This window comes from Nothobranchius furzeri, chromosome 6 (genome assembly GCF_043380555.1).
Source record: "Nothobranchius furzeri strain GRZ-AD chromosome 6, NfurGRZ-RIMD1, whole genome shotgun sequence".
Lineage (NCBI taxonomy): Eukaryota > Metazoa > Chordata > Actinopteri > Cyprinodontiformes > Nothobranchiidae > Nothobranchius > Nothobranchius furzeri.
In genome coordinates this window covers 15,318,381-15,335,875 of record NC_091746.1, presented here as the reverse complement: position 1 = coordinate 15,335,875, position 17,495 = coordinate 15,318,381, and positions in this window count along the sequence as shown.

Genomic DNA, 17,495 nt, shown 5'->3' with positions numbered 1-17,495 from the left:
GGGCTTCTCTCATGGAGGCCCTCAGTCAGACCCATTGTTGATATGTGGCAAGACGCTCCTCGGGGCGCGTCTTGCTGGGGCTTCTCTCCTAGAGGCGTTCAGTCAGACCGAGTGCCGACATGTGGCAAGACGCTCCTCGGGACGCGTCTTGCTTGGGCTTCTCTCCTCGAGGCCCTCAGTCAGACTCATTGTTGACATGTGGCAAGACGCTCCTCGGGGCGCGTTTTGCTTGGGCCACTCTCCTGGAGGGGCTCAGTCAGACCCAGTGGTTACATGTGACAAGACGCTCCTCGGGGCGCGTCTTGCTTGGGCCTCTCTCCTGGAGGCGCTCAGTCAGACCGAGTGCTGACATGTGGCAAGACGCTCCTTGGGGCGCGTCTTGCTTGGGCTTCTCTCATGGAGGCCCTCAGTCAGACCCATTGTTGATATGTGGCAAGACGCTCCTCGGGGCGAGTCTTGCTTGGGCCTCTCTCCTGGAGGTGCTCAGTCAGACCCAGTGTTGACATGGTGCAAGACGCTCCTCGGGGCGCGTCTTGCTTGGGCTTCTCTCTTGGAGAACCTCAGTCAGACCCATTGTTGACATGTGGCAAGACGGTCCTCGGGGCGCGTCTTGCTTGGGCTTCTCTCCTGGAGGCCCTCAGTCAGACCCATTGTTGACATGTGGCAAGACGCTCCTCGGGGCGCGTCTTGCTTGGGCTTCTCTCCTGGAGGACCTCAGTCAGACCCATTGTTGACATGTGGCAAGACGCTCCTCGGGGCGCGTCTTGCTGGGGCCTCTCTCCTGGAGGCGCTCAGTCAGACCGAGTGCTGACATAAGGCAAGACGCTCCTCTGGGCGCGTCTTGCTGGGGCCTCTCTCCTGGAGGAGCTCAGTCAGACCCAGTGCTTACATGTGGCAAGACGCTCCTCGGGGCGCGTCTTGCTGGGGCTTCTCTCCTGGAGGCGTTCAGTCAGACCGAGTGCTGACATGTGGAAAGACACACCTCGGGACACGTCTTGCTTGGGCTTCTCTCCTGGAGGCCCTCAGTCAGACTCATTGTTGACATGTGGCAAGACGCTTCTCGGGGTGCGTCTTGCTTGGGCCTCTCTCCTGGAGGCGCTCAGTCAGACCGAGTGCTAACATGTGGCAAGACGCTCCTCGGGGCGCGTCTTGCTTGGGCTTCTCTCCTGGAGGCCCTCAGTCAGACTCATTGTTGACATGTGGCAAGACGCTCCTCGGGGCGCGTCTTGCTTGGGCCTCTCTCCTGGAGGTGCTCAGTCAGACCGAGTGCTGAGAAGTGGCAAGACGCTCCTCGGGGCGCGTCTTGCTTGGGCTTCTCTCCTGGAGGCCCTCAGTCAGACCCATTGTTTACATGTGGCAAGACGCTCCTCGGGGCACATCTTGCTTGGGCCTCTCTCCTGGAGGCCCTCTGTCAGCCCCAGTGTTGACGTGTGTCAAGACGCTCCTCGGGGTGCGTCTTGCTTGGGCCTCTCTCCTGGAGGCGCTCAGTCAGACCGAGTGCTGACATAAGGCAAGACGCACCTCGGGGCGCGTCTTGCTGGGGCCTCTCTCCTGGAGGCGCTCAGTCAGACCCAGTGCTTACATGTGGCAAGACGCTCCTCGGGGCGCGTCTGGCTGGGGCTTCTCTCCTGGAGGCGTTCAGTCGGACCGAGTGCTGACATGTGGCAAGACACTCCTCGGGACGCGTCTTAGTTGGGCTTCTCTCCTGGATGCCCTCAGTCAGACTCATTGTTGACATGTGGCAAGACGCTCCTCGGGGCGCGTCTTGCTTGGGCCTCTCTCCTGGAGACGCTCAGTCAGACCCAGTTTTGACACGTGACAAGACGCTCCTCGGGGCGCGTCTTGCTTGGGCTTCTCTCATGGAGGCCCTCAGTCAGACCCATTGTTGATATGTGGCAAGACGCTCCTCGGGGCGCGTCTTGCTTGGGCCTCTCTCCTGGAGGCGCTCAGTCAGACCGAGTGCTGACATTTGGCAAGACGCTCCTCGGGGCGCGTCTTGCTTGGGCTTCTCTCATGGAGGCCCTCAGTCAGACCCATTGTTGATATGTGGCAAGACGCTCCTCGGGGCGAGTCTTGCTTGGGCCTCTCTCCTGGAGGCGCTCAGTCAGACCCAGTGGTGACATGTGGCAAGACGCTCCTCGGGGCGCGTCTTGCTTGGGCCTCTCTCCTGGAGACACTCAGTCAGACCCAGTGTTGACACGTGACAAGACGCTCCTCGGGGCGCGTCTTGCTTGGGCTTCTCTCATGGAGGCCCTCAGTCAGACCCATTGTTGATATGTGGCAAGACGCTCCTCGGGGCGCGTCTTGCTGGGCCCTCTCTCCTGGAGGCGCTCAGTCAGACCCAGTGCTTACATGTGGCAAGACGCTCCTCGGGGCGCGTCTTGCTGGGGCTTCTCTCCTGGAGGCGTTCAGTCAGACCGAGTGCTGACATGTGGCAAGACACTCCTCGGGACGCGTCTTGCTTGGGCTTCTCTCCTGGAGGCCCTCAGTCAGACTCATTGTTGACATGTGGCAAGACGCTTCTCGGGGTGCGTCTTGCTTGGGCCTCTCTCCTGGAGGCGCTCAGTCAGACCGAGTGCTGACATAAGGCAAGACGCTCCTCGGGGCGCGTCTTGCTTGGGCCTCTCTCCTGGAGGCCCTCAGTCAGACCCATTGTTGATATGTGGCAAGACGCTCCTCGGGGCGCGTCTTGCTGGGGCTTCTCTCCTAGAGGCGTTCAGTCAGACCGAGTGCCGACATGTGGCAAGACGCTCCTCGGGACCCGTCTTGCTTGGGCTTCTCTCCTCGAGGTCCTCAGTCAGACTCATTGTTGACATGTGGCAAGACGCTCCTCGGGGCGCGTCTTGCTTGGGCCTCTCTCCTGGAGGCGCTCAGTCAGACCGAGTGCTGACATAAGGTAAGATGCTCCTCGGGGCGCGTCTTGCTGGGGCCTCTCTCCTGGAGGCGCTCAGTCAGACCCAGTGCTTACATGTGGCAAGACGCTCCTCGGGGCGCGTCTTGCTTGGGCCTCTCTCCAGGAGGCGCTCAGTCAGACCCAGTGGTGACATGTGACAAGACGCTCCTCGGGGCGCGTCTTGCTTGGGCTTCTCTCATGGAGGCCCTCAGTCAGACCCATTGTTGATATGTGGCAAGACGCTCCTCGGGGCGCGTCTTGCTGGGGCTTCTCTCCTAGAGGCGTTCAGTCAGACCGAGTGCCGACATGTGGCAAGACGCTCCTCGGGACGCGTCTTGCTTGGGCTTCTCTCCTCGAGGCCCTCAGTCAGACTCATTGTTGACATGTGGCAAGACGCTCCTCGGGGCGCGTTTTGCTTGGGCCACTCTCCTGGAGGGGCTCAGTCAGACCCAGTGGTTACATGTGACAAGACGCTCCTCGGGGCGCGTCTTGCTTGGGCCTCTCTCCTGGAGGAGCTCAGTCAGACCGAGTGCTGACATGTGGCAAGACGCTCCTTGGGGCGCGTCTTGCTTGGGCTTCTCTCATGGAGGCCCTCAGTCAGACCCATTGTAGATATGTGGCAAGACGCTCCTCGGGGCGAGTCTTGCTTGGGCCTCTCTCCTGGAGGTGCTCAGTCAGACCCAGTGTTGACATGGTGCAAGACGCTCCTCGGGGCGCGTCTTGCTTGGGCTTCTCTCTTGGAGAACCTCAGTCAGACCCATTGTTGACATGTGGCAAGACGGTCCTCGGGGCGCGTCTTGCTTGGGCTTCTCTCCTGGAGGCCCTCAGTCAGACCCATTGTTGACATGTGGCAAGACGCTCCTCGGGGCGCGTCTTGCTTGGGCTTCTCTCCTGGAGGACCTCAGTCAGACCCATTGTTGACATGTGGCAAGACGCTCCTCGGGGCGCGTCTTGCTGGGGCCTCTCTCCTGGAGGCGCTCAGTCAGACCGAGTGCTGACATAAGGCAAGACGCTCCTCTGGGCGCGTCTTGCTGGGGCCTCTCTCCTGGAGACGCTCAGTCAGACCCAGTGTTGACACGTGACAAGACGCTCCTCGGGGCGCGTCTTGCTTGGGCTTCTCTCATGGAGGCCCTCAGTCAGACCCATTGTTGATATGTGGCAAGACGCTCCTCGGGGCGCGTCTTGCTTGGGCCTCTCTCCTGGAGGCGCTCAGTCAGACCGAGTGCTGACATGTGGCAAGACGCTCCTCGGGGCGCGTCTTGCTTGGGCTTCTCTCCTGGAGGCCCTCAGTCAGACCCATTGTTTACATGTGGCAAGACGCTCCTCGGGGCGCATCTTGCTTGGGCCTCTCTCCTGGAGGCCCTCTGTCAGCCCCAGTGTTGACATGTGTCAAGACGCTCCTTGGGGCGCGTCTTGCTTGGGCTTCTCTCATGGAGGCCCTCAGTCAGACCCATTGTTGATATGTGGCAAGACGCTCCTCGGGGCGAGTCTTGCTTGGGCCTCTCTCCTGGAGGTGCTCAGTCAGACCCAGTGTTTACATGGTGCAAGATGCTCCTCGGGGCGCGTCTTGCTTGGGCTTCTCTCTTGGAGAACCTCAGTCAGACCCATTGTTGACATGTGGCAAGACGCTCCTCGGGGCGCGTCTTGCTTGGGCTTCTCTCCTGGAGGCCCTCAGTCAGACCCATTGTTGACATGTGGCAAGACGCTCCTCGGGGCGCGTCTTGCTTGGGCTTCTCTCCTGGAGGACCTCAGTCAGACCCATTGTTGACATGTGGCAAGACGCTCCTCGGGGCGCGTCTTGCTTGGGCCTCTCTCCTGGAGGCGCTCAGTCAGACCGAGTGCTGACATAAGGCAAGACGCTCCTCTGGGCGCGTCTTGCTGGGGCCTCTCTCCTGGAGGAGCTCAGTCAGACCCAGTGCTTACATGTGGCAAGACGCTCCTCGGGGCGCGTCTTGCTGGGGCTTCTCTCCTGGAGGCGTTCAATCAGACCGAGTGCTTATATGTGGAAAGACACACCTCGGGACGCGTCTTGCTTGGGCTTCTCTCCTGGAGGCCCTCAGTCAGACTCATTGTTGACATGTGGCAAGACGCTTCTCGGGGTGCGTCTTGCTTGGGCCTCTCTCCTGGAGGCGCTCAGTCAGACCGAGTGCTAACATGTGGCAAGACGCTCCTCGGGGCGCGTCTTGCTTGGGCTTCTCTCCTGGAGGCCCTCAGTCAGACTCATTGTTGACATGTGGCAAGACGCTCCTCGGGGCGCGTCTTGCTTGGGCCTCTCTCCTGGAGGTGCTCAGTCAGACCGAGTGCTGACATAAGGCAAGACGCTCCTCGGGGCGCGTCTTGCTTGGGCCTCTCTCCTGGAGGGGCTCAGTCAGACCCAGTGGTGACATGTGGCAAGACGCTCCTCGGGGCGCGTCTTGCTTGGGCCTCTCTCATGGAGGCCCTCAGTCAGACCCATTGTTGATATGTGGCAAGACGCGTCTCGGGGTGCATCTTGCTTGGGCCTCTCTCCTGGAGGCGATCAGTCAGACCGAGTGCTAACATGTGGCAAGACGCTCCTCGGGGCGCGTCTTGCTTGGGCTTCTCTCATGGAGGCCCTCAGTCAGACCCATTGTTGATATGTGGCAAGACGCTCCTCGGGGCGAGTCTTGCTTGGGCCTCTCTCCTGGAGGTGCTCAGTCAGACCCAGTGTTGACATGGTGCAAGACGCTCCTCGGGGCGCGTCTTGCTTGGGCTTCTCTCTTCGAGGCCCTCAGACAGACCCATTGTTGACATGTGGCAAGACGCTCCTCGGGGCGCGTCTTGCTTGGGCTTTTCTCCTGGAGGCCCTCAGTCAGACCCATTGTTGACATGTGGCAAGACGCTCCTCGGGGCGCGTCTTGCTTGGGCCTCTCTCCTGGAGGCGCTCAGTCAGACCGAGTGCTGACATAAAGCAAGACGCTCCTCGGGCCGCGTCTTGCTGGGGCCTCTCTCCTGGAGGCGCTCAGTCAGACCCAGTGCTTACATGTGGCAAGACGCTCCTCGGGGCGCATCTTGCTTGGGCCTCTCTCCTGGAGGCGCTCAGTCAGACCCAGTGGTGACATGTGGCAAGACGCTCCTCGGGGCGCGTCTTGCTTGGGCCTCTCTCCTGGAGACGCTCAGTCAGACCCAGTGTTGACACGTGACAAGACGCTCCTCGGGGCGCGTCTTGCTTGGGCTTCTCTCATGGAGGCCCTCAGTCAGACCCATTGTTGATATGTGGCAAGACGCTCCTCGGGGCGCGTCTTGCTTGGGCCTCTCTCCTGGAGGCGCTCAGTCAGACCGAGTGCTGACATGTGGCAAGACGCTCCTCGGGGCGCGTCTTGCTTGGGCTTCTCTCATGGAGGCCCTCAGTCAGACCCATTGTTGATATGTGGCAAGACGCTCCTCGGGGCGAGTCTTGCTTGGGCCTCTCTCCTGGAGGCGCTCAGTCAGACCGAGTGCTGACATAAGGCAAGACGCTCCTCGGGGCGCGTCTTGCTGGGGCCTCTCTCCTGGAGGCGCTCAGTCAGACCCAGTGCTTACATGTGGCAAGACGCTCCTCGGGGCGTGTCTTGCTGGGGCCTCTCTCCTGGAGGCGCTCAGTCAGACCGAGTGCTGACATGTGGCAAGACGCTCCACGGGGCGCGTCTTGCTTGGGCTTCTCTCCTGGAGGCCCTCAGTCAGACCCATTGTTTACATGTGGCAAGACGCTCCTTTGGGCGCATCTTGCTTGGGCTTCTCTCCTGGAGGCCCTCAGTCAGACCCATTGTTGATATGTGGCAAGACGCTCCTCGGGGCGCGTCTTGCTTGGGCCTCTCTCCTGGAGACGCTCAGTCAGACCCAGTGTTGACACGTGACAAGACGCTCCTCGGGGCGCGTCTTGCTTGGGCTTCTCTCATGGAGGCCCTCAGTCAGACCCATTGTTGATATGTGGCAAGACGCTCCTCGGGGCGCGTCTTGCTTGGGCCTCTCTCCTGGAGGCGCTCAGTCAGACCGAGTGCTGACATGTGGCAAGACGCTCCTCGGGGCGCGTCTTGCTTGGGCTTCTCTCCTGGAGGCCCTCAGTCAGACCCATTGTTTACATGTGGCAAGACGCTCCTCGGGGCGCATCTTGCTTGGGCCTCTCTCCTGGAGGCCCTCTGTCAGCCCCAGTGTTGACATGTGTCAAGACGCTCCTCGGGGTGCGTCTTGCTTGGGCCTCTCTCCTGGAGGCGCTCAGTCAGACCGAGTGCTGACATGTGGCAAGACGCTCCTCGGGGCGCGTCTTGCTTGGGCTTCTCTCCTGGAGGCCCTCAATCAGACCCAGTGTTGACACGTGGCAAGACGCTCCTCGGGGCGCGTCTTGCTTGGGCCTCTCTCCTGGAGGCGCTCAGTCAGACCCAGTGCTTACATGTGGCAAGACGCTCCTCGGGGCACGTCTTGCTTGGGCCTCTCTCCTGGAGGCGCTCAGTCACACCGAGTGCTGACATGTTGCAAGACGCTCCTCGGGGCGCGTCTTGCTTGGGCTTCTCTCCTGGAGGCCCTCAGTCAGACCCATTGTTTACATGTGGCAAGACGCTCCTCGGGGCGCATCTTGCTTGGGCCTCTCTCCTGGAGGCCCTCTGTCCGCCCCAATGTTGACATGTGTCAAGACGCTCCTCGGGGTGCGTCTTGCTTGGGCCTCTCTCCTGGAGTCGCTCAGTGAGACCGAGTGCTGACATGTGGCAAGACGCTCCTCGGGCCGCGTCTTGCTTGGGCTTCTCTCCTGGAGGCCCTCAGTCAGACCCATTGTTGACATGTGGCAAGACGCTCCTCGGGGCGCGTCTTGCTTGGGCCTCTCTCCTGGAGGCGCTCAGTCAGACCGAGTGCTGACATAAGGCAAGACGCTCCTCGGGGCGCGTCTTGCTGGGGCCTCTCTCCTGGAGGCGCTCAGTCAGACCCAGTGCTTACATGTGGCAAGACGCTCCTCGGGGCGTGTCTTGCTGGGGCCTCTCTCCTGGAGGCGCTCAGTCAGACCGAGTGCTGACATGTGGCAAGACGCTCCACGGGGCGCGTCTTGCTTGGGCTTCTCTCCTGGAGGCCCTCAGTCAGACCCATTGTTTACATGTGGCAAGACGCTCCTTTGGGCGCATCTTGCTTGGGCTTCTCTCCTGGAGGCCCTCAGTCAGACCCATTGTTGATATGTGGCAAGACGCTCCTCGGGGCGCGTCTTGCTTGGGCCTCTCTCCTGGAGACGCTCAGTCAGACCCAGTGTTGACACGTGACAAGACGCTCCTCGGGGCGCGTCTTGCTTGGGCTTCTCTCATGGAGGCCCTCAGTCAGACCCATTGTTGATATGTGGCAAGACGCTCCTCGGGGCGCGTCTTGCTTGGGCCTCTCTCCTGGAGGCGCTCAGTCAGACTGAGTGCTGACATGTGGCAAGACGCTCCTCGGGGCGCGTCTTGCTTGGGCTTCTCTCCTGGAGGCCCTCAGTCAGACCCATTGTTTACATGTGGCAAGACGCTCCTCGGGGCGCATCTTGCTTGGGCCTCTCTCCTGGAGGCCCTCTGTCAGCCCCAGTGTTGACATGTGTCAAGACGCTCCTCGGGGTGCGTCTTGCTTGGGCCTCTCTCCTGGAGGCGCTCAGTCAGACCGAGTGCTGACATGTGGCAAGACGCTCCTCGGGGCGCGTTTTGCTTGGGCTTCTCTCCTGGAGGCCCTCAGTCAGACCCATTGTTGACATGTGGCAAGACGCTCCTCGGGGCGCGTCTTGCTTGGGCTTCTCTCCAGGAGGCCCTCAGTCAGACTCATTGTTGACATGTGGCAAGACGCTCCTCGGGGCGCGTCTTGCTTGGGCCTCTCTCCTGGAGGCGCTCAGTCAGACCGAGTGCTGACATAAGGCAAGACGCACCTCGGGGCGCGTCTTGCTGGGGCCTCTCTCCTGGAGGCGCTCAGTCAGACCCAGTGCTTACATGTGGCAAGACGCTCCTCGGGGCGCGTCTTGCTGGGGCTTCTCTCCTGGAGGCGTTCAGTCAGACCGAGTGCTGACATGTGGCAAGACACTCCTCGGGACGCGTCTTGCTTGGGCTTCTCTCCTGGAGGCCCTCAGTCAGACTCATTGTTGACATGTGGCAAGACGCTCCTCGGGGCGCGTCTTGCTTGGGCCTCTCTCCTGGAGGCGCTCAGTCAGACCGAGTGCTGACATGTGGCAAGACGCTCCTCGGGGCGCGTCTTGCTTGGGCTTCTCTCATGGAGGCCCTCAGTCAGACCCATTGTTGATATGTGGCAAGACGCTCCTCGGGGCGAGTCTTGCTTGGGCCTCTCTCCTGGAGGTGCTCAGTCAGACCCAGTGTTGACATGGTGCAAGACGCTCCTCGGGGCGCGTCTTGCTTGGGCTTCTCTCTTCGAGGCCCTCAGTCAGACCCATTGTTGACATGTGGCAAGACGCTCCTCGGGGCGCGTCTTGCTTGGGCTTTTCTCCTGGAGGCCCTCAGTCAGACCCATTGTTGACATGTGGCAAGACGCTCCTCGGGGCGCGTCTTGCTTGGGCCTCTCTCCTGGAGGCGCTCAGTCAGACCGAGTGCTGACATAAAGCAAGACGCTCCTCGGGCCGCGTCTTGCTGGGGCCTCTCTCCTGGAGGCGCTCAGTCAGACCCAGTGCTTACATGTGGCAAGACGCTCCTCGGGGCGCATCTTGCTTGGGCCTCTCTCCTGGAGGCGCTCAGTCAGACCCAGTGGTGACATGTGGCAAGACGCTCCTCGGGGCGCGTCTTGCTTGGGCCTCTCTCCTGGAGACGCTCAGTCAGACCCAGTGCTGACATGTGGCAAGACGCTCCTCGGGGCGCGTCTTGCTTGGGCTTCTCTCATGGAGGCCCTCAGTCAGACCCATTGTTGATATGTGGCAAGACGCTCCTCGGGGCGAGTCTTGCTTGGGCCTCTCTCCTGGAGGCGCTCAGTCAGACCGAGTGCTGACATAAGGCAAGACGCTCCTCGGGGCGCGTCTTGCTGGGGCCTCTCTCCTGGAGGCGCTCAGTCAGACCCAGTGCTTACATGTGGCAAGACGCTCCTCGGGGCGTGTCTTGCTGGGGCCTCTCTCCTGGAGGCGCTCAGTCAGACCGAGTGCTGACATGTGGCAAGACGCTCCACGGGGCGCGTCTTGCTTGGGCTTCTCTCCTGGAGGCCCTCAGTCAGACCCATTGTTTACATGTGGCAAGACGCTCCTCGGGGCGCATCTTGCTTGGGCCTCTCTCCTGGAGGCCCTCTGTCAGCCCCAGTGTTGACATGTGTCAAGACGCTCCTTGGGGCGCGTCTTGCTTGGGCTTCTCTCATGGAGGCCCTCAGTCAGACCCATTGTTGATATGTGGCAAGACGCTCCTCGGGGCGAGTCTTGCTTGGGCCTCTCTCCTGGAGGTGCTCAGTCAGACCCAGTGTTTACATGGTGCAAGATGCTCCTCGGGGCGCGTCTTGCTTGGGCTTCTCTCTTGGAGAACCTCAGTCAGACCCATTGTTGACATGTGGCAAGACGCTCCTCGGGGCGCGTCTTGCTTGGGCTTCTCTCCTGGAGGCCCTCAGTCAGACCCATTGTTGACATGTGGCAAGACGCTCCTCGGGGCGCGTCTTGCTTGGGCTTCTCTCCTGGAGGACCTCAGTCAGACCCATTGTTGACATGTGGCAAGACGCTCCTCGGGGCGCGTCTTGCTTGGGCCTCTCTCCTGGAGGCGCTCAGTCAGACCGAGTGCTGACATAAGGCAAGACGCTCCTCTGGGCGCGTCTTGCTGGGGCCTCTCTCCTGGAGGAGCTCAGTCAGACCCAGTGCTTACATGTGGCAAGACGCTCCTCGGGGCGCATCTTGCTGGGGCTTCTCTCCTGGAGGCGTTCAATCAGACCGAGTGCTTATATGTGGAAAGACACACCTCGGGACGCGTCTTGCTTGGGCTTCTCTCCTGGAGGCCCTCAGTCAGACTCATTGTTGACATGTGGCAAGACGCTTCTCGGGGTGCGTCTTGCTTGGGCCTCTCTCCTGGAGGCGCTCAGTCAGACCGAGTGCTAACATGTGGCAAGACGCTCCTCGGGGCGCGTCTTGCTTGGGCTTCTCTCCTGGAGGCCCTCAGTCAGACTCATTGTTGACATGTGGCAAGACGCTCCTCGGGGCGCGTCTTGCTTGGGCCTCTCTCCTGGAGGTGCTCAGTCAGACCGAGTGCTGACATAAGGCAAGACGCTCCTCGGGGCGCGTCCTGCTTGGGCCTCTCTCCTGGAGGGGCTCAGTCAGACCCAGTGGTGACATGTGGCAAGACGCTCCTCGGGGCGCGTCTTGCTTGGGCCTCTCTCCTGGAGACGCTCAGTCAGACCCAGTGTTGACACGTGACAAGACGCTCCTCGGGGCGCGTCTTGCTTGGGCTTCTCTCATGGAGGCCCTCAGTCAGACCCATTGTTGATATGTGGCAAGACGCGTCTCGGGGTGCATCTTGCTTGGGCCTCTCTCCTGGAGGCGATCAGTCAGACCGAGTGCTAACATGTGGCAAGACGCTCCTCGGGGCGCGTCTTGCTTGGGCTTCTCTCATGGAGGCCCTCAGTCAGACCCATTGTTGATATGTGGCAAGACGCTCCTCGGGGCGAGTCTTGCTTGGGCCTCTCTCCTGGAGGTGCTCAGTCAGACCCAGTGTTGACATGGTGCAAGACGCTCCTCGGGGCGCGTCTTGCTTGGGCTTCTCTCTTCGAGGCCCTCAGTCAGACCCATTGTTGACATGTGGCAAGACGCTCCTCGGGGCGCGTCTTGCTTGGGCTTTTCTCCTGGAGGCCCTCAGTCAGACCCATTGTTGACATGTGGCAAGACGCTCCTCGGGGCGCGTCTTGCTTGGGCCTCTCTCCTGGAGGCGCTCAGTCAGACCGAGTGCTGACATAAAGCAAGACGCTCCTCGGGCCGCGTCTTGCTGGGGCCTCTCTCCTGGAGGCGCTCAGTCAGACCCAGTGCTTACATGTGGCAAGACGCTCCTCGGGGCGCATCTTGCTTGGGCCTCTCTCCTGGAGGCGCTCAGTCAGACCCAGTGGTGACATGTGGCAAGACGCTCCTCGGGGCGCGTCTTGCTTGGGCCTCTCTCCTGGAGACGCTCAGTCAGACCCAGTGCTGACATGTGGCAAGACGCTCCTCGGGGCGCGTCTTGCTTGGGCTTCTCTCATGGAGGCCCTCAGTCAGACCCATTGTTGATATGTGGCAAGACGCTCCTCGGGGCGAGTCTTGCTTGGGCCTCTCTCCTGGAGGCGCTCAGTCAGACCGAGTGCTGACATAAGGCAAGACGCTCCTCGGGGCGCGTCTTGCTGGGGCCTCTCTCCTGGAGGCGCTCAGTCAGACCCAGTGCTTACATGTGGCAAGACGCTCCTCGGGGCGTGTCTTGCTGGGGCCTCTCTCCTGGAGGCGCTCAGTCAGACCGAGTGCTGACATGTGGCAAGACGCTCCACGGGGCGCGTCTTGCTTGGGCTTCTCTCCTGGAGGCCCTCAGTCAGACCCATTGTTTACATGTGGCAAGACGCTCCTTTGGGCGCATCTTGCTTGGGCTTCTCTCCTGGAGGCCCTCAGTCAGACCCATTGTTGATATGTGGCAAGACGCTCCTCGGGGCGCGTCTTGCTTGGGCCTCTCTCCTGGAGACGCTCAGTCAGACCCAGTGTTGACACGTGACAAGACGCTCCTCGGGGCGCGTCTTGCTTGGGCTTCTCTCATGGAGGCCCTCAGTCAGACCCATTGTTGATATGTGGCAAGACGCTCCTCGGGGCGCGTCTTGCTTGGGCCTCTCTCCTGGAGGCGCTCAGTCAGACCGAGTGCTGACATGTGGCAAGACGCTCCTCGGGGCGCGTCTTGCTTGGGCTTCTCTCCTGGAGGCCCTCAGTCAGACCCATTGTTTACATGTGGCAAGACGCTCCTCGGGGCGCATCTTGCTTGGGCCTCTCTCCTGGAGGCCCTCTGTCAGCCCCAGTGTTGACATGTGTCAAGACGCTCCTCGGGGTGCGTCTTGCTTGGGCCTCTCTCCTGGAGGCGCTCAGTCAGACCGAGTGCTGACATGTGGCAAGACGCTCCTCGGGGCGCGTCTTGCTTGGGCTTCTCTCCTGGAGGCCCTCAATCAGACCCAGTGTTGACACGTGGCAAGACGCTCCTCGGGGCGCGTCTTGCTTGGGCCTCTCTCCTGGAGGCGCTCAGTCAGACCCAGTGCTTACATGTGGCAAGACGCTCCTCGGGGCACGTCTTGCTTGGGCCTCTCTCCTGGAGGCGCTCAGTCACACCGAGTGCTGACATGTTGCAAGACGCTCCTCGGGGCGCGTCTTGCTTGGGCTTCTCTCCTGGAGGCCCTCAGTCAGACCCATTGTTTACATGTGGCAAGACGCTCCTCGGGGCGCATCTTGCTTGGGCCTCTCTCCTGGAGGCCCTCTGTCCGCCCCAATGTTGACATGTGTCAAGACGCTCCTCGGGGTGCGTCTTGCTTGGGCCTCTCTCCTGGAGTCGCTCAGTGAGACCGAGTGCTGACATGTGGCAAGACGCTCCTCGGGCCGCGTCTTGCTTGGGCTTCTCTCCTGGAGGCCCTCAGTCAGACCCATTGTTGACATGTGGCAAGACGCTCCTCGGGGCGCGTCTTGCTTGGGCCTCTCTCCTGGAGGCGCTCAGTCAGACCGAGTGCTGACATAAGGCAAGACGCTCCTCGGGGCGCGTCTTGCTGGGGCCTCTCTCCTGGAGGCGCTCAGTCAGACCCAGTGCTTACATGTGGCAAGACGCTCCTCGGGGCGTGTCTTGCTGGGGCCTCTCTCCTGGAGGCGCTCAGTCAGACCGAGTGCTGACATGTGGCAAGACGCTCCACGGGGCGCGTCTTGCTTGGGCTTCTCTCCTGGAGGCCCTCAGTCAGACCCATTGTTTACATGTGGCAAGACGCTCCTTTGGGCGCATCTTGCTTGGGCTTCTCTCCTGGAGGCCCTCAGTCAGACCCATTGTTGATATGTGGCAAGACGCTCCTCGGGGCGCGTCTTGCTTGGGCCTCTCTCCTGGAGACGCTCAGTCAGACCCAGTGTTGACACGTGACAAGACGCTCCTCGGGGCGCGTCTTGCTTGGGCTTCTCTCATGGAGGCCCTCAGTCAGACCCATTGTTGATATGTGGCAAGACGCTCCTCGGGGCGCGTCTTGCTTGGGCCTCTCTCCTGGAGGCGCTCAGTCAGACCGAGTGCTGACATGTGGCAAGACGCTCCTCGGGGCGCGTCTTGCTTGGGCTTCTCTCCTGGAGGCCCTCAGTCAGACCCATTGTTTACATGTGGCAAGACGCTCCTCGGGGCGCATCTTGCTTGGGCCTCTCTCCTGGAGGCCCTCTGTCAGCCCCAGTGTTGACATGTGTCAAGACGCTCCTCGGGGTGCGTCTTGCTTGGGCCTCTCTCCTGGAGGCGCTCAGTCAGACCGAGTGCTGACATGTGGCAAGACGCTCCTCGGGGCGCGTTTTGCTTGGGCTTCTCTCCTGGAGGCCCTCAGTCAGACCCATTGTTGACATGTGGCAAGACACTCCTCGGGACGCGTCTTGCTTGGGCTTCTCTCCAGGAGGCCCTCAGTCAGACTCATTGTTGACATGTGGCAAGACACTCCTCGGGACGCGTCTTGCTTGGGCCTCTCTCCTGGAGGCGCTCAGTCAGACCGAGTGCTGACATAAGGCAAGACGCACCTCGGGGCGCGTCTTGCTGGGGCCTCTCTCCTGGAGGCGCTCAGTCAGACCCAGTGCTTACATGTGGCAAGACGCTCCTCGGGGCGCGTCTTGCTGGGGCTTCTCTCCTGGAGGCGTTCAGTCAGACCGAGTGCTGACATGTGGCAAGACACTCCTCGGGACGCGTCTTGCTTGGGCTTCTCTCCTGGAGGCCCTCAGTCAGACTCATTGTTGACATGTGGCAAGACGCTCCTCGGGGCGCGTCTTGCTTGGGCCTCTCTCCTGGAGGCGCTCAGTCAGACCGAGTGCTGACATGTGGCAAGACGCTCCTCGGGGCGCGTCTTGCTTGGGCTTCTCTCATGGAGGCCCTCAGTCAGACCCATTGTTGATATGTGGCAAGACGCTCCTCGGGGCGAGTCTTGCTTGGGCCTCTCTCCTGGAGGTGCTCAGTCAGACCCAGTGTTGACATGTGTCAAGACGCTCCTCGGGGTGCGTCTTGCTTGGGCCTCTCTCCTGGAGGCGCTCAGTCAGACCGAGTGCTGACATGTGGCAAGACGCTCCTCGGGGCGCGTCTTGCTTGGGCTTCTCTCCTGGAGGCCCTCAATCAGACCCAGTGTTGACACGTGGCAAGACGCTCCTCGGGGCGCGTCTTGCTTGGGCCTCTCTCCTGGAGGCGCGCAGTCAGACCCAGTGCTTACATGTGGCAAGACTCTCCTCGGGGCACGTCTTGCTTGGGCCTCTCTCCTGGAGGCGCTCAGTCAGACCGAGTGCTGACATGTTGCAAGACGCTCCTCGGGGCGCGTCTTGCTTGGGCTTCTCTCCTGGAGGCCCTCAGTCAGACCCATTGTTTACATGTGGCAAGACGCTCCTCGGGGCGCATCTTGCTTGGGCCTCTCTCCTGGAGGCCCTCTGTCCGCCCCAATGTTGACATGTGTCAAGACGCTCCTCGGGGTGCGTCTTGCTTGGGCCTCTCTCCTGGAGTCGCTCAGTGAGACCGAGTGCTGACATGTGGCAAGACGCTCCTCGGGGCGTGTCTTGCTTGGGCTTCTCTCCTGGAGGCCCTCAGTCAGACCCATTGTTGACATGTGGCAAGACGCTCCTCGGGGCGCGTCTTGCTTGGGCCTCTCTCCTGGAGGCGCTCAGTCAGACCGAGTGCTGACATAAGGCAAGACGCTCCTCGGGGCGCGTCTTGCTGGGGCCTCTCTCCTGGAGGCGCTCAGTCAGACCCAGTGCTTACATGTGGCAAGACGCTCCTCGGGGCGTGTCTTGCTGGGGCTTCTCTCCTGGAGGCGTTCAGTCAGACCGAGTGCTGACATGTGGCAAGACGCGCCCCGAGGAGCGTCTTGCCACATGTCAACAATGGGTCTGACTGAGGGCCTCCAAGAGAGAAGCCCAAGCAAGACGCGCCCCGAGGAGCGTCTTGCACCATGTCAACACTGGGTCTGACTGAGCACCTCCAGGAGAGAGGCCCAAGCAAGACTCGCCCCGAGGAGCGTCTTGCCACATATCAACAATGGGTCTGACTGAGGGCCTCCATGAGAGAAGCCCAAGCAAGACGCGCCCCGAGGAGCGTCTTGCCACATGTCAGCACTCGGTCTGACTGAGCGCCTCCAGGAGAGAGGCCCAAGCAAGACGCGCCCCGAGGAGCGTCTTGCCACATATCAACAATGGGTCTGACTGAGGGCCTCCATGAGAGAAGCCCAAGCAAGACGCGCCCCGAGGAGCGTCTTGTCACGTGTCAAAACTGGGTCTGACTGAGAGTCTCCAGGAGAGAGGCCCAAGCAAGACGCGCCCCGAGGAGCGTCTTGCCACATGTCACCACTGGGTCTGACTGAGTGCCTCCAGGAGAGAGGCCCAAGCAAGACGCGCCCCGAGGAGCGTCTTGCCACATGTCAACAATGAGTCTGACTGAGGGCCTCCAGGAGAGAAGCCCAACTAAGACGCGTCCCGAGGAGTGTCTTGCCACATGTCAGCACTCGGTCCGACTGAACGCCTCCAGGAGAGAAGCCCCAGCAAGACGCGCCCCGAGGAGCGTCTTGCCACATGTAAGCACTGGGTCTGACTGAGCGCCTCCAGGAGAGAGGCCCCAGCAAGACGCGCCCCGAGGTGCGTCTTGCCTTATGACAGCACTCGGTCTGACTGAGCGCCTCCAGGAGAGAGGACCAAGCAAGACGCGTCCCGAGGAGTGTCTTGCCACATGTCAACAATGAGTCTGACTGAGGGCCTCCAGGAGAGAAGCCCAAGCAAGACGCGTCCCGAGGAGTGTCTTGCCACATGTCAACAATGGGTCTGACTGAGGGCCTCCAGGAGAGAAGCCCAAGCAAGACGCGCCCCGAGGAGCGTCTTGCCACGTGTCAGCACTCGGTCTGACTGAGCGCCTCCAGGAGAGAGGCCCAAGCAAGACGCACCCCGAGGAGCGTCTTGACACACGTCAACACTGGGGCTGACAGAGGGCCTCCAGGAGAGAGGCCCAAGCAAGATGCGCCCCGAGGAGTGTCTTGCCACATGTAAACTATGGGTCTGACTGAGGGCCTCCAGGAGAGAAGCCCAAGCAAGACGCGCCCCGAGGAGCGTCTTGCCACATGTCAGCACTCGGTCTGACTGAGCGCCTCCAGGAGAGAGGCCCAAGCAAGACGCGCCCCGAGGAGCGTCTTGCCACATATCAACAATGGGTCTGACTGAGGGCCTCCATGAGAGAAGCCCAAGCAAGACGCGCCCCGAGGAGCGTCTTGTCACGTGTCAACACTGGGTCTGACTGAGCGTCTCCAGGAGAGAGGCCCAAGCAAGACGCGCCCCGAGGAGCGTCTTGCCACATGTCACCACTGGGTCTGACTGAGCGCCTCCAGGAGAGAGGCCCAAGCAAGACGCGCCCCGAGGAGCGTCTTGCCACATGTAAGCAATGGGTCTGACTGAGCGCCTCCAGGAGAGAGGCCCCAGCAAGACGCGCCCCGAGGAGCGTCTTGCCACGTGTCAGCACTCGGT